Source organism: Microtus pennsylvanicus, chromosome 9 (assembly GCF_037038515.1).
Source record: "Microtus pennsylvanicus isolate mMicPen1 chromosome 9, mMicPen1.hap1, whole genome shotgun sequence".
NCBI classification, from domain to species: Eukaryota; Metazoa; Chordata; class Mammalia; order Rodentia; family Cricetidae; genus Microtus; species Microtus pennsylvanicus.
The window spans coordinates 31,197,885-31,213,353 of record NC_134587.1 but is presented as its reverse complement, the minus strand read 5'-3'; positions in this window follow the sequence as shown (position 1 = coordinate 31,213,353).

The window sequence follows — 15,469 nt, the reverse complement described above, 5'->3', positions numbered from 1 at the left end:
CGGATCACCATGTCTTAAAATTTGAATTCAACAGCAGCACTAATTTCAGAAAGCCCAGAAACACATGGAAATTAAACAATGATCACCTGAATCACCAATGTGTCAAGGAAGAAATAAAGGTAGAAATTAAAGATTTCCTAAAATTCAATAAAAATGACCACAAAACACACCCAGATTTATGGGACACAATGAAAGCAGTGTTAAAAGTTCATACCACTAAATGACTACATAAAGAAGCTGGAAAAATCCTACACTAGTGAGTTCACAGAACACCTGAAACCTTGAGAACAAGAAGAAGCAAACTCACACAGGAGGACTAGACATCAGGAAATAATAAAATTGAGAGCTAAACTCAACAAAACAGAAACAAAGAAAACAATACAAAGAATCAATGAGACCAAGAGTTGATTCTTTAAAAAAAAATCAACAAAACAGACAGAAATTTACCCAAACTAACCAAAGGACCAGAAGAGAATATCCAAATGAATAAAATCAGAAATGAAAAAGGGGACAGAGCAACAGACACGGAGGAAATACAGAGAATCATTAGGTCATACTTTAAAAAATTGTATTCCATAAAATTGAAAAGCTTAAAGGAAATGGACAATTTTCTGGATAAACATCAGTTATCAAAATTAAATTAAAACCAGATAAGCAAATTAAACAAACCTATAACTGCTAATAGAAACAGATTTTCAAAGAAGAGCTAATACCAATATTCCACAAATTGTCACAAAATAGACACAGAAGGAACATTGCCAAACTCTTTTCATGAGGCTACAATTACCGTGATACCCAACCCATACAAAGACACAGAGTCTCTTGTAGAGTAAGAAACGTGTATTCAACTTTAGATCTACTTATTTGCTAAATTTTTCATTAGGAATTCAGATTACTTACATTTAAAAAAACCATAAATAACAGCTGCTGAATAGAATATGAATTTAATTGGGACTTATTCCTCTAAAGAAGGAAATCTAGAGATATATCACACAGTATTAGAATAGCATTTTCAGAAATCCAGTTTTCATTGTTTAATGAATCTATTTATTTGGCTTTTTACTTGATGTTTTCAGGATAGGCTGTTGACTCAAAACTCCTTGCTTCTGGACATCTGGAGCAAATTCCAGTAAGGAACAGGAAAGAGAACATGTACAAGGGATGTATGCCTTCAAATGTGTCCTAATTCTGAAATGGCCTTCCTAATCTGATGACTTATGCTTGGATTATATAACCCCAAAGGACATTGCGTTACAATTTCAAAGGAAGTTTAGGGAAATGCTTTTCTACATCTGCAAGAATGTAAATAACAAGTAGGTTGTTTCTCTGAGTTAATAATAGAATGTGTAGAAGATTAAAGGTTTGGCAGTTGTTCCTAGCATAGACAACAGATAATCTTGGCAAGCTTTGGTCAATTTATAGTAGAGAACTAGAGAGTGATGGGAAATGTCAAAACATTTTCAGTTCAAATAAAAAAAAAAAAAACACCAAAATTCCTTTCCCAAAGACAATGAGAAAAGAGAACTACTTTGTTTCAAATACGAGAAACCACAGTCCCCCAATGAAGCTTTTCTTTGCATTGAATTCTATGTTCTAGAGTGGTAATAGGTCCATAAGGTTTTTGTAGGGATGAAGTATAGTAATTAATGAATCAAGGCATTTAAAACTGCACTGGACAAATATATAAATACAACCTACAGAGTACTTTTTGGTTGTCTGTGTGCCCGTGGTTTTAGCGCTAATTACTTTCTGTAGAACAACCACTTAGATGGCTCATTGCTGAGATAAGCTAGCTCTCCCATTCTCACAAGACCTTGGGTTGCCTGAAATTCCTTGTCCAAGGATGCAACTCCCTGAGATATTTCCACTTCTAATTTAGCATATCTATGGTATTGACATTGTTGAGGTCTTCATTATATAGTCATTTGCATAAAAGACTGTTTCTTAGCATATTTCCTGATATTTTGGCTCTTACAATTTTTCTGTCTCCCCTTCTGCAATGTTTCCTGAGATATAGGTATGGGAATGCCAATACAAAGAGATACAATCGAATTGGGTATCCTATAAAGCACTGATCTATGTGTTGTGTCCTGTTTTAAATTTCTTTGCTGGCTTTCATTTGCTGTAAAGAAATGATTCTTTGATGAGGGGTTGTCCCTACATAGTTTTCTGAGTACACGGATAAATTTAGAATGTGGTTAGAAATTATGCCAGCCTAACAAAGTGGCAGTAGTAGATGCTCATATTAGATCTAGGACCTCACTAGTACCAGGAGGGCACCTAGGTTATTAGTATCAAGCATGATTCACTCTTGTTGAGAGGGTCTTAGGTCCCATTAGACAGCCTTTGGTTACCACAAGCATATCAGTGCCACTACTGTCCTTTATGGATCAATTTGAGAGTCAGAGGAAATTGGAAGGAGTTGGAGGGAGGGGACTTGAAGAAAAAATGAAAGAGAGGAAATGATGTATGTATTTGTTAATTCAAAATGCATAAAAATAAAAAAATATATTGGTGAAAATATTAGAGCAGTAAGTTACAAGAAAATATCTGCTATAGGTGTAAGGTATTATCTGATTACATTCTTAGCATTTCGGTTGGTGGAAGATATGGCTTCGTACATCATTTCCATAAATATTTATTTAATAGACACCAAGATCTTAGGTCATACATAAAGTGGAAAAAATAAATGGCTAGCTATATAGGCTAAAAGAGCCTGAGATAATTTGGCTCTTGAGCTGAAACATCCTACACAAAGTCATTCAAGTTTTAGTCAGTCCACAAGCCTCAAAGAATGAATGAAAAGCCCTTTCTCTGGAACTTTCAGTTAATAACATGAAGGAAAGCACTATAAAAATTTCAGCACATTATTGTGGAAAACTCAAACATGAATAGATGTTTGTATTGCTAGTTCAAAACACTGGAAATCACCTACCTTTAAAGCATAAAGAAGTAAAAACACGTCTTAAAATTAAACTTAGTTCCACTGCATTTTAACAAATTTTTGTAATTTAAAATATGTACATATAGTGCAGCTCTCTATATAATCTCTATGTGTATGAATACATGTCTAATATATACATTCTGAAATTCAGTCATTATAAACACAACACTAGTACAGGCTTTTGAAAGCTATTATAAATGCAAGTGCTTGAAGGCATATCCTATCTACAACTTTATAGTCTATCCACTTGAAAATACACAGACTCTACTTTTATTTCGTTATAAAAACTCTGAACTTTTGATTCCTTTGAACTGAATTTATTAATTCTGTTATTCTGAGTTTTGCTTTGAAGCAAAGGACAGACATTTGTTTGTTAATTTTATCTACAACACATTAAATATGTAAATGAGTAAACAATTTACTAAGTATTTTGGACTTTTTAACTCTAATTAATACTTTAGGATTAATTTTGAGTTGCAAAACTTACATTATAAAAATCTGTTATTTAGGTTAGTTCTATAATATCTGATTTGAGAGAATATCTGGCAAACTTTAATTTAAGAGACATGAAATTTGTAGCAACTTATGTGTTATATTTTCCATTTGGACTACATCAATAATACATGCATCTATATATATATGTGTGTGTGTATGTACATACATAAAATATTTTATTGGGGGCAATTAATACCAATTTGGAAACTGAAAGTCCAATATTATTGATAATAAAAAATACATATTTTAACAAATTATTGATAAATCAAATGTTTTAATTAGTGTTCAATATTTTGAAAAGAATCAAAAGAAATCAAATGTATTTTATTGGTCTTTCTTTGATTTCTTTTTCTATCTTAGTTTTCCTAAAATACACAAAATATCATAATAAAGGAAGTTATTACCCAAGATGTAACCAATTTTTCATCTTTTATACTTAGCATCTTCAGCAACTACTGTAAATATTTAGCTTTGCTTTATTATCTCAAAGGTGACAAAATGACACGTGTTGCCAATGCTATATCTGACATGAGTGCAGTTACATCAGCGTTATTATAATAACAATGACATCATGCTTTCACAGGAGAGCACGGAACGAGCTGTATTAGCATTCATGACTCACCATTGTGATATCAATACTCATTTTACTCTTCAGATTTTTTTTAAACTAATAGCTGTCAAAAATCCCCATTATAGGCTAGTCTATAATTTGTAGAAGTCAAGTAATACATTTTTTCTGAAGGCATAATGGATGCTCCATGGAGCAATTATTTTAGAACGACAACTTCATCTCAGCTGTCTTGTGCCAGCAGAACTATTTAAGAGGATGAGATGCATAATTCAAAGTGGAAGGGCTGTCAGAGTTGAGAATACCTTTAAATTATAAAAACTTAGCACCACAAGTCAGTTATAATTATAATGAAAATGTAGTTTTATGTCACTTTATCACGGCAAACATCTTTCAAGAAGCAATTTTGTGTGTTAAAATATTTTGGTAAAAATGACTTTTGATTCTAAAGGGATACAGATTATCCAGTTTTATACCTGAGTTTTTTTTTCTTGCAAATTGAGTTTAACAGCCTGTACTGTGTAAGACAGCAAACGTAAGAGTCTTATTAAAATCCCATTGGAAAATCTTGCAGGAAGACATTAGGCTACAGTAACTCATGAAGGCAGGTCAGGTTATGCATAAAATATATTATTTTAATAGCCAAATATGACAAGCAATTCTTTGTCTGACATCCAATTATTTTACAAGGTAAATATATGAGTATAAAAATGGTTACCCTTTCATACAGTCTTTTTTTCTCTTTAACATATTTTCCTAACTAAAAATTAAAGTGTGGAGCTACTAAGTTGGCTCAGCAAGTGAAGGCCCTTGCAGAGAAACTCAATGACATAGGGTTGGTGTGCAGGCCACATAGTGGGAATAGATGACTAGTTGGCAAAAGCTCTCCTCTGGTAGTCATATGCGAGATGCACACACATACACACACACACACACACACACACACACACACACACACTTAAATAAATGTAATTCAAATAAAAAGTAAATAAGAGTAATGATTGCTGTAGCTTCTCAAGGCCAATGGTTGTTTGCCTTTGACAAGTTACAGAAAACTTCCCAGTCTCTGGGTTGTAATTCTTCTTCGCTCTTACCATACAGTATTCTTCTATCACTGTGAGAGATAAAGAACCAATATTCCTGCTTTCAAGGAAATAGGCTAAAGAATAAGAATGCAAAACCTTTTATTACAAACTTGAAATCCCTCTATGAATTCAAGCACAAAATTATCTCAGATTCCACAATCAAATTCCAAAAAACAGAAGAATGAAACTTAAATTAGTCACTCCAATATGAAAACTGCTATAAAAAATAATTTCATATGAACTGTTGGCATATTTTAAATTTTATATTAGTATGTTTTTCAAACTGTCCATAGCAAAAACTGATATTTTTTCAAAATACTTTGAATAAAGTTTTGGTGCTTAATTAAATTGTTTGTTTGTTTTTGTTTTCCGAGACAGGATTTCTCTGTTGCTTTGGTGCCTGTCCTGGAACTAACTCTTGTATATTAGACTGGCCTGAACTCAGAGATCCATCTACCTCTGCCTGTCGAGTGCTGTGGTTAAAGGCGTGAACCACCGCCATTCAGCCTGCTTAATTTTTTCTAAGTGCTTTATTTTTTGATATATTTACTGAGTTTTGATTATACATTTCATGTTTATATTATGAACATATATAAGTCAAACTTGTTATCATAAGGCTTCAATATGTCATGAAATAAAGGCATGTATTGGTAATTCTATACAGTTTTGCTAACACAGTCACTTAAAGAGATGTATTAAATTTATTATCATCACAAACATGACATTCCTATAAAACAGGGAAAATGCAGATTAAAGGAAAAAAGAGTGGAAGGTGATTCTGAGACATTTTATTCTCTTCGTATTTTTCTCTAGGCAGTAATACTGATAAAATATCTATTCTACGGATTATTAACTAGACTAAAAAAGCTCAATAGCTTTTCTAGTAAATTGTAAGACTTAAAACTAATCATAATAATTAAATTGAAATTTTTGAATTATCTAACTTCTACCAAGTTTTATTAAAGAACTTTTCACAATTAACCTGTAATTATATTTGCAGATGTGTTGGCTCCTACCCAGGTCTTTGGAGAGAATCATCCCCAGATTTTAAAAATAGTCGTTTTCTAAAAGAATAGTTTAGTAACTTCTTCAGTATTATATTTCAGTTTTTGCACAGATAACACATCTTGTCCTTCATTGAATCTTTGGTCAAATATACATGCATGTACACATATGCAGTCTCCTAAGAAAAATGTACCAGAAAAGAACTAAGCTCATTCTGGAATGTCAAGCTAATGCCCTGTTCCCTGTTTTGCCTACTGTAATTTGAGATGATTTAATAGTTATAATCAGAAACTGAACTTTTTCGATACTATAACATAAAAAGCTACAATGCTGCCTTCCTCTTGCTCAAAACGACAGATCTTACAACATTGCAATGCCATGATCCTGTTTTTTTTTTTTTTATCATTACCAGAATTAAGTGGAGTTTGCTGAAAAATTGAATGCAGTTACGGTATTATTTTATTGTATGAAGGAGGTAATCACTATCTAGAAAGTCAGGGACAACGCATTACTGGGATGCACTAGCAGATGAGTACTCTTAGTATAAAGCAGTATAATGCTTAAATTAATTCCAAGCAGCATCCTAATTTTATTGCAGTACAACCAGATCACAAGTCAATGGAAAAATATGAAATGCAACAAATATTTTATTTGATTCACTCTGACTGAATCATGAATTGCTATAATATATGATAATTCAGTAAATGTATGATAATTCAGTAAATGTTACTTGCCTTAGAAGGAAATTTAATTATGTGTCTTTGGTCATCATTGTGAACAAATGAATGAAATTTGGAACTTATACAATGACAGGTAAAGTTCAAAGGGTGTTTTGGGGTTGGAAAAATATTTCAGGTGAAAGGAAGGATAAGGAGGAATAGAAGAAGCCCGAGAGAAACCCTAGGAAAAACAAGGAGTCCTGTGATTTTGCAGCGTGTGTGTACAACAGCAAGAAGTTCTTATGCGTGCTCAGCAAATTGGAAGGCTAAAAAGCCAAGGCTCTCACTTTAACTTTTAGATTTACCTTTCCCCATTCTTCTCTAACATACCAGTTCAAATGGGGACTTAAAATTAACACAATAAATACAGGCTTTTAATACAGTGTCTCATTGTGCAGAAAATCACATTAGGTCTTTCTAATGAGTCAACAAAATTTCCACAGTACCCTCTAATACTCTAAAATTAAGAAATTTAATAATAATTAATAATAAATATATGCATTTTAATAGGGAAAGAGTTAGTTGCATTTCTTTTATGATGCTAGGCTTAGCAATGTGCTCAAAATGTGAGGGGGGGGGTTGTGGTGTGGAATTTTGCCTCTGAAATGTGAGGCATTTTGAAGCTGTTTCAGTATCATCACGAAAAAGAGTACCTTGCCATTATTTACACTATATATTGTTATATAATGTCTCTATTTTGACCAATTTCCACTCTGAGTTTTCCTTTTATTACTGTCTTGACTTTTCTCTGTTTGTTTGATCAGGAAAATAATATCTAACTACTAATATTGTAGAATTAGTTAATCATACTTATTTCTGAATCTATTTAGCATAAGAATAATTAAGAATATTTTATTAATTAATTGAGAATTTCTTACAGTGAATTTTGATGGTATCATCATTTCCCCAAATGCTAATCTTCCCTTCCCCATCCAAAAAACATTATGTCATTTCATAAAAAGTCGATTTGGGTCTGCCCATAAACTCATGCCATATTTACTATCTTCAACTGAAATGTGATTGATCTTATAGGGTCACCATTCTTGACTCTCTCTGTAACTCTCATTGCCAGGATCTTTTAAGTTAGGTGTAGGATTTCATGGACTCCAGGCTCCTCCATGCTGTTAATGTTTCTACCTTCAGCATATGTAGGTCTTGTGTATGTTTTCACAAATACTGTGTGTACATATACGCAATTACTTACTGTTGCTAGGTGACACTGTTCTATTGCTTGTACTAGAGTCACCAGTGGATGACTACCTCTGCATTTTACAATCTCCCCCACTCCATCTTTTCGGATGATCCTAGAGCCTTGGAACCCTTATAAAATGTATGTCCCATTTAGCATTGAATACTCAGTCTGTTCTTAATGTCTTCAGAGTTACCAATTGTGGCTCACTATTTTAATTGCCCTCTACTGAAAAGAGATAGTTTTACTTCCTTTCCTTTGCTTTACTATGAAGTTTGTCTTAATACTTTAACTGGGTGGTTGATCTTATCATAAACAGTTTTACCCCATTTTATTTAATTTCAAGAATGCTGTATAATGTATATTTTGGAATGATAAACTCCAACATAGCAAAGACACGTTGTGAGATAATTATGTTCAGTCCCAGAAAAATTATGGGTTATAGAATTTTACATTTTTAGTAAATCGTATAATCTGATTATAGACCAACAAACTTTTTTTGTTTAATTGTTAGAGGCAGGGTTTACATTCACTTATCATTTAATATTTTAATTATTTGAGAGTCTAGGATATTATACATTCTGAGAAGATATGAGAAACAACGGCACAAATGCAAACATACTGGAATCACCTGATACTGTACCACAACACATCTAAAGCCTTTTAATACTCTGATCAAATGTTAAGTTCATAAAATAAGAATCAACAGGGACTTCTACATGGACCCCACTGCCCTTGGACACATTCATAAAGAGTAGGAAAAGTTTCACAATGCTTAGAAAAATAGGGGGAATAAAGTAGCATCTTTTTTTTCTCCCCAAAACTATATTTGAATATGTGGAAAAGAAAAAAAAACAGCATTTATTACACAGTGATAAACAGTTAAAGGAAATATTTTCACAACCAAATTTCTTGCATTGCCAACAAGTAGGAAACAATTGGCTGTAGGAAAGAGGACAGATCATATAGACCAGAGAAGACACAAGCTCAGGCAAAGCCTAGATGTTTATTTTACTCTTTGTGTTTGTTTTCCTATCAGTCTGGGTAAAAGATATCACTTTATAGACCCAGATAGCAAAAGGTCTTGGGTGTACTCAGCTTTCTCTACCCCAGAATTCTCTGAAGCTTAATATGATGCTTATGATTATTTTTCTTCTCTCATGCCTTTTCCCCCCTTTACTTCACCCTCCCATACTTAACAAGCTCATGTAACATTTTAGCACAAACTGTTACAAAATTACAAGAGTCTAAACTTGCTTGTGGTTTGAGGACTAGTAAAATACTTTATGTGGCTTGAATTGAAAGAGCAATCTCATCTACAGAGAATGTTACACCATTCACACTGTTTAAAGTGAGTGGTTGTAACAGAATTCCATTTTATGAGACTATTTTAAAGCCAGGCTCCATCATTCAGCACAGCCAGGCCCTCCTTCTCTTTTTTTTTCTCCTTTTTCACACAACCTTTATGGTCTAAAAATGTCTTTGTCCGATATATGTGAATTCTATTAGCAGAGGCCTTCTTTCACTTACATCAAGTTATACTGCATAGAAATGGAGGATAAAAGGATTACCAGATTATAAATCAAAGAAAGTTTCTGGCAGTATAAATCTCAACCATGCCAAGCTTTTGTGTTAATGGAATTCCATTGGTCAGTGGGAATTTAAATTCCACTAGAGACCTTGCTAATTTTTCACAGACTCCTTCAGTAAAATATGAAATATAAAAGAGAATATCTGCATATACCTTTTTATCAAGTTTTAAAGGTGCCTTTCATTAACATAGTGGCTTTTGAACACCCATGATAATGCCCCAAATTATACAATTCACAAGTTGTCTTGAAGATTACTTTACTTTAGTTTGTTATATGTATATGTATATCTACATCTACATCTATATGCATTCAAATGTTGTTAAGTGCAACTCAAATAGTGTGTGTAATATTGAGGTATATGTTGTGGTTTCATCAATGGATGGCAATCAGATAATGTAGTCTCTGACTCAAATGACTCTTCCATTAATTCCAAGATAAGCAACTGATTTACTCAAAAATTAGGCTAACATTTTCATGTTTTAAATAACATATGTTGTTATATATGTTTGGATATATTTTGCTTGTATGTATAATAATTGGTCTTATTTATGAAAATATATATTATTTACACACAGTAACATTTACATGATTTATTAAAACTGTGATATTTGTTAGTTCTGCTTTGAAATCTATTTTGAAGAGATAAAAAAATCATTTATGGTAGATTTGAAAATTTACATTTCTTTAAATTATTTTAGATATATTTCATGTGCTAAATATAAATTCACCTTTAGGCCAAAATTTCATGCAGATAACGAACAGATTAAGATTATGGTAACTGTGTCCTTATGATGCATTTTAATATGTCAGTCTATTAAAAAGTAGGGAAGCAACTGTTAATGATTAAAGTCAAAGCTAAGGTTTATTCTGTGAAATCAGTAGTAATTAGAAAAAACTAAACTAAATTCATCTTAATTTAAATACTTTTGTTGGTTTAAGCACATGATAGGCCACTGTTGGTCTGCAGAGGGTCATACTGTGTTGTCTTTGTCTTAAAATATCTTTGCTCTTATTTTTCCTCAGTTCCTAAATACTACAAGAAATGGGTTGGTACCATGTCTCACAAAGACAAACAACAAATGCTAGATCTTTCAATGATTGAGAATATTGTTTCAGATGTTCCAAAAAATCATGTAGGAGGAAATAGATGACAGAAAAGAAATGTTTCTATTATCTTCACCTCTAAGATTACTAATCTTAGATGCACATTTAATTTGTTAGCAATTAATTCCTTAGTTTAAAAAAACTTAAAATGTATTCTAAATCTTGATAATAAGTATTTTTTTATTTGTTTAGAACCTAGATTAAAAATTGTGTATGATTTTATATAGATGTACTTCTCCTGATTTATTGCCCCTAAAATTGGATTTGGTACTCATGACATAAGAGACATGTTTATTACAATTAAAGCATAACCATGAATGCAATCATTTTCCATATTGAAATATTTACAATGAATTTAGATGCAGAAATCATGGCTTAATCAACTTTAACATGGACTGCCTTTAAGGCTAATAATGAACACATCAGATATTGAAGCTGCAGAAAGCACTGGAAGCCCCACATAAAGTACAAGCAGCCGCATGGAGTGAAGGCCAGTAAGGCAGGGTGCAGTGCCCGGGTACCCACGGAGACAGCAGGAGGGGTATCATGCCACTTGCCTTCCATCACACTGCCTGGAAAGATGCCGGAAAGGAACGGAGTAGTTCCTACAGTGGTCATGAAAAGGCTCGAAGTCCAATAGAGTGAAACGCAACAATGCTTGACTTCAGACTGATGGTTCAACGATGTTTCATGTGAGCGTGACATGTCCATAGTTACTTTTTTCCTGTTAGTTTCCTGTTTCTGGGAGAATGGAGATTGCATAGGACTTAACTAAGGTCCAAACTTTGGTGATGCAGGCTGCTTAAGGAATCACACTGAATAGGTTATTTAATATTTTAAAGATTTTATCTTACTTGTCAAAAACATAAAAATAGTAATAAATCTATAGCCTGAGATTTGAGAATTTAGTAAGCACATTAATTGTTTGTTTGGTATGGTGATTTATTTATTTTAATTAATTTATTTTTTGTTGTAAGCACAGGGAGACAGAGGTGAAAGCAGAAATTCTGCCTATTTTGACGTTTAAATGGATATTCTTAATTTTATCAAACGTATCAGAGAAATCATATCAATGTGATTCATTTAATCAAATGTGATTGTTTGCTGTAGGTAACTATACAACATCTGTCCTAGCTACTTAAGCTTTAATTGGTGCTTCTTGTTCTTAGCTACACATTTACTTCATCAGAAAATTTGAGGATGAGATCCCTGTGATGAAAATCCAAATCAATTGAACAATAATATCTTGGAGAGGAGTAGAATAACTGCTTAGTAGGAGATTTCAAAAGATCATAAACACAAATAAAGTGATGACCAGCAATGTTTCATGTTGACCCTTCACAAAAAGGATTGTAAAACAGACCCACCTGGGAACCACATTGAAAGGAAGATCCTGAATCATTGTGCCAGAGGTGGATTCCCAGACTCTGTATTTCAAACAAGATCCTGGGTTGATTGATAGGTGATGAATATATGAAACTCTAAGTAGTCACAATGTAGTTGATCATGGTGGCTGCTGTAAACCAAAAATAGCTCCCTGAGTTTAGGTCAGAGATGGTTTGAATTTTACTGATTGGTTGTTTCAGTTAAACTAACCTGTATAGCGATTACAAGGAAGATGCATTAGCAATACCTGTACAAATACATTCTGACCTGGGAGAAAAAGAGGAAGAGAGAACAGAAACATGAGTATTTGAGAACAGAGAGAATCTCACAGTGGTTCTCAACCTTCCCAATGCTCCAACCTTTCCAATGATCCAATCCTTGTGTTGAATCTTATTAACTGTAATTGTTCCTTTTATGAACCATGATGTAAATATCTGCTGTAGCCATCCAAAAGGGTTGCAACCCACAGACTGAGAAACACCGCAAAGGTTCTGGAGAGATGACCTAATTTCTGACTTAGACAGAAATTTGGAGGTGAGAGGTAGCCCTAAACACATTTGTACATGAACAATAAAGTAATCTCTATAAAGAGTTGAGATGAAGCGAAGAAGATAAAAAGAGCCCTGCTTTGATCCCAACCTCACAGAATCAAAGAGGAGGCAGAAAGCATCATGCCCTTAATTATGCAGGCCCTGTGCCGTTCATATAAATGGAAGTATACATTTATATAGATTTGTAATTATTTTAATAATATGTACTATTGATTTATGTATATCAATCACTAAGGAGTACTTCTAATTACATATAATTTCACAGTGACATAGGATATATGTGTTATTATCACCAATGTTGCTAATAAAGCTAGAATTCTTGGAAAATTATATTTTGCCTAAAATCACAATACTGATAAAGAATTTGGAGTTAAAAACTCTATTTTCTTTTTTACTCCACTATCATTTCTTACTTAGAAATGTTTATCAGTTTTATAGTTGTATATTCATATATATCTAAAATAGTACTTTTGTGAAAACTAAGTTATTAGATTGAAAACATCCCCAAAGAAGAATTAAATATAGCAATACAACAACCATTATCATGAAAATATTCTGGTCAATGCAACTCTTACTTAAATGCAGTTTTATCTTCTAGACCTCATGCTGTGCACAGGTTTTCTTCAGGATTTTGGGCCTTGTCCTGAGCCAGCATGCTTGAAGGACTTCATTAGTGATGCTCACTAAGCTGAAAGTCTGTGCTACTGTTTGGGGGTAAAGTATATTTGTAATTCCTGTGACTTATGGAAACTGCAAGATGACAAAGTCATCTTAGAACAATTTCCAAACAATGTGAAGTGGAAGAAGAAACTTGTATTTAATAAAAGATAAAACAAATGGAGACAGATATTAACCTAAGTGCTGTTATAACTCTACTATATAGCCAATCTCACTCATATAACAAAAGAGTATCCTAAAATTCTACCCCAAAGTGACCTTTGTATTTTGATCATATGAAGAATTTTCTTCTAAAATTTATGATTACAGACAAAAAATATTAAACAAAGAGACTGAGCTTATTATAATTAGTAGCAATTGTTTTAAAATATTTTATCATTAAAATTAGAAAAAATACAGTACAGGGGATTGTCATTTACCATGATTTGCAAAATTTCCTAAAGTATAGAAGGTAAAGTAATGTCGAATATTAGAAGTCTGAAAAGGAAGGTTACCAGGAGATCAGTAGGGGATCTCAGGATGATAAATTTATGAAAACATTTTTCAACATTGCATCTCTGATAACTCAGGTCTTCCAGAAAAGAGAAAGGATGACTCAAGGGCAGTTTGAACTTATTGCTGTCTGATTTTCTTCAAAATCGTACTTTTTTGCTGATTATTATAAAAAGTAAGTGTCAATAAGGCAATGTGGCAGAAGTTGATTTTGCTGGGTTGCTAAAATTTGAAAGATGTTTTGTCTCTGAAAGGTTGGCTGAGCATTTAGAAGTACCGGTTTTGGACAGATTGAAAACAAATGTGTTTCAATATGGGACATTTCAGGGCATGCTTTATGTTTTCTTGATCTATGAACAATCGGGCATTTAATGTTTAACTAGTATTGTGCCATTTATTGGGAAGAAGGGAAAAATCGAATCTGCTTCATAAGAGAAAGAGCAAAATGAAAGTTTTTGAGTCTCTGTTAAACACAAAACATTTCAAACAAATAGGGTTTGGTTGATCCTGTCTCATGTGTGCTTTGGATACACTTTCTAATGATGGGTACCTAGTCAGGACATGCAATCCTCTGCTAGTTAGGGATAGAGAATGAAGGAGAAAGGCAGGGAAGATATTAAATCATCTTTCTTTCTGGCAGGAACAATTATATATTCAGGTTCTAAGTCAATGCTTAATATATCAGCATAGCAATGCATTATAACTCTACTACGGTGGCCATGGCCACATTAACATAGCTCTGATGTCATATTAGACCCTGGCAAAGAGCCACGTTGAACATGAAGGAAGAGCCATCCTGAGAAGTGTCTCTGGCATTTTTTTCCCCCAATTAAATGATTAATAGGAAGGCAAACTGAAGAAACAACTCATTTGACAAAGTGGAGGTCATTTTCAAACTGTTACTTCATGGTGTATTCTGGCACCTTGCCAGAGAGACAGAAGGGAAAGCCCTGTAATAAAATACGTTTTAATAAATTATTAATATTTTCATAGCTAGGTGGAAGATTTAGAATGAGCATGGCATTTTCTCACTAGGCCAGAGGCTTATTGAGGTTAAAACCCTTTTTCTTTTGCCCAACATTGCAATGTGGATGAGCCTTGGCTCTTACTTATTGGAATGGCAGTAGCCAATCGATATTTAAATCCTGAAAGATCAGCAATAATGGACGCAGAATGAACAGATCAATATTCAGCCTTCGTGGACTATAACTTTTATCTTAGCCTCAATTACTCCCTGGCACAAGGGTTGATGTTGTAATGTCTTGGGTGTTTAGAGTATCACTAATTTTAATTTTAAATGGGGGAGAATTCAGTTTGAAATTCCTGTCGAGATGTGTCGATTAATTTCAAAAATATTGTTTAAAATACTCGGAGAAAGTTTTTTTTTTTCAAATTTCAGCTCTAAGAAGTATATTGAATGTCTTTTTAAATTTGATAATATATTATTTTGAATTTCATGAAGATAGCATATTTGTGCTATCCTTCAGCAATATTGCATATTACTTCATACTTATTTTACATTTAACTTTTAGTATAATAGCTATTTTAAAACCTGACAAAATACTACCATCTGAGTATTTTTTAACTTACTCACTATTACAATTTAATAAATTATGCTATTTACCATTAAATTGTCTTTTATAAGGCATTTTGAGGAATTC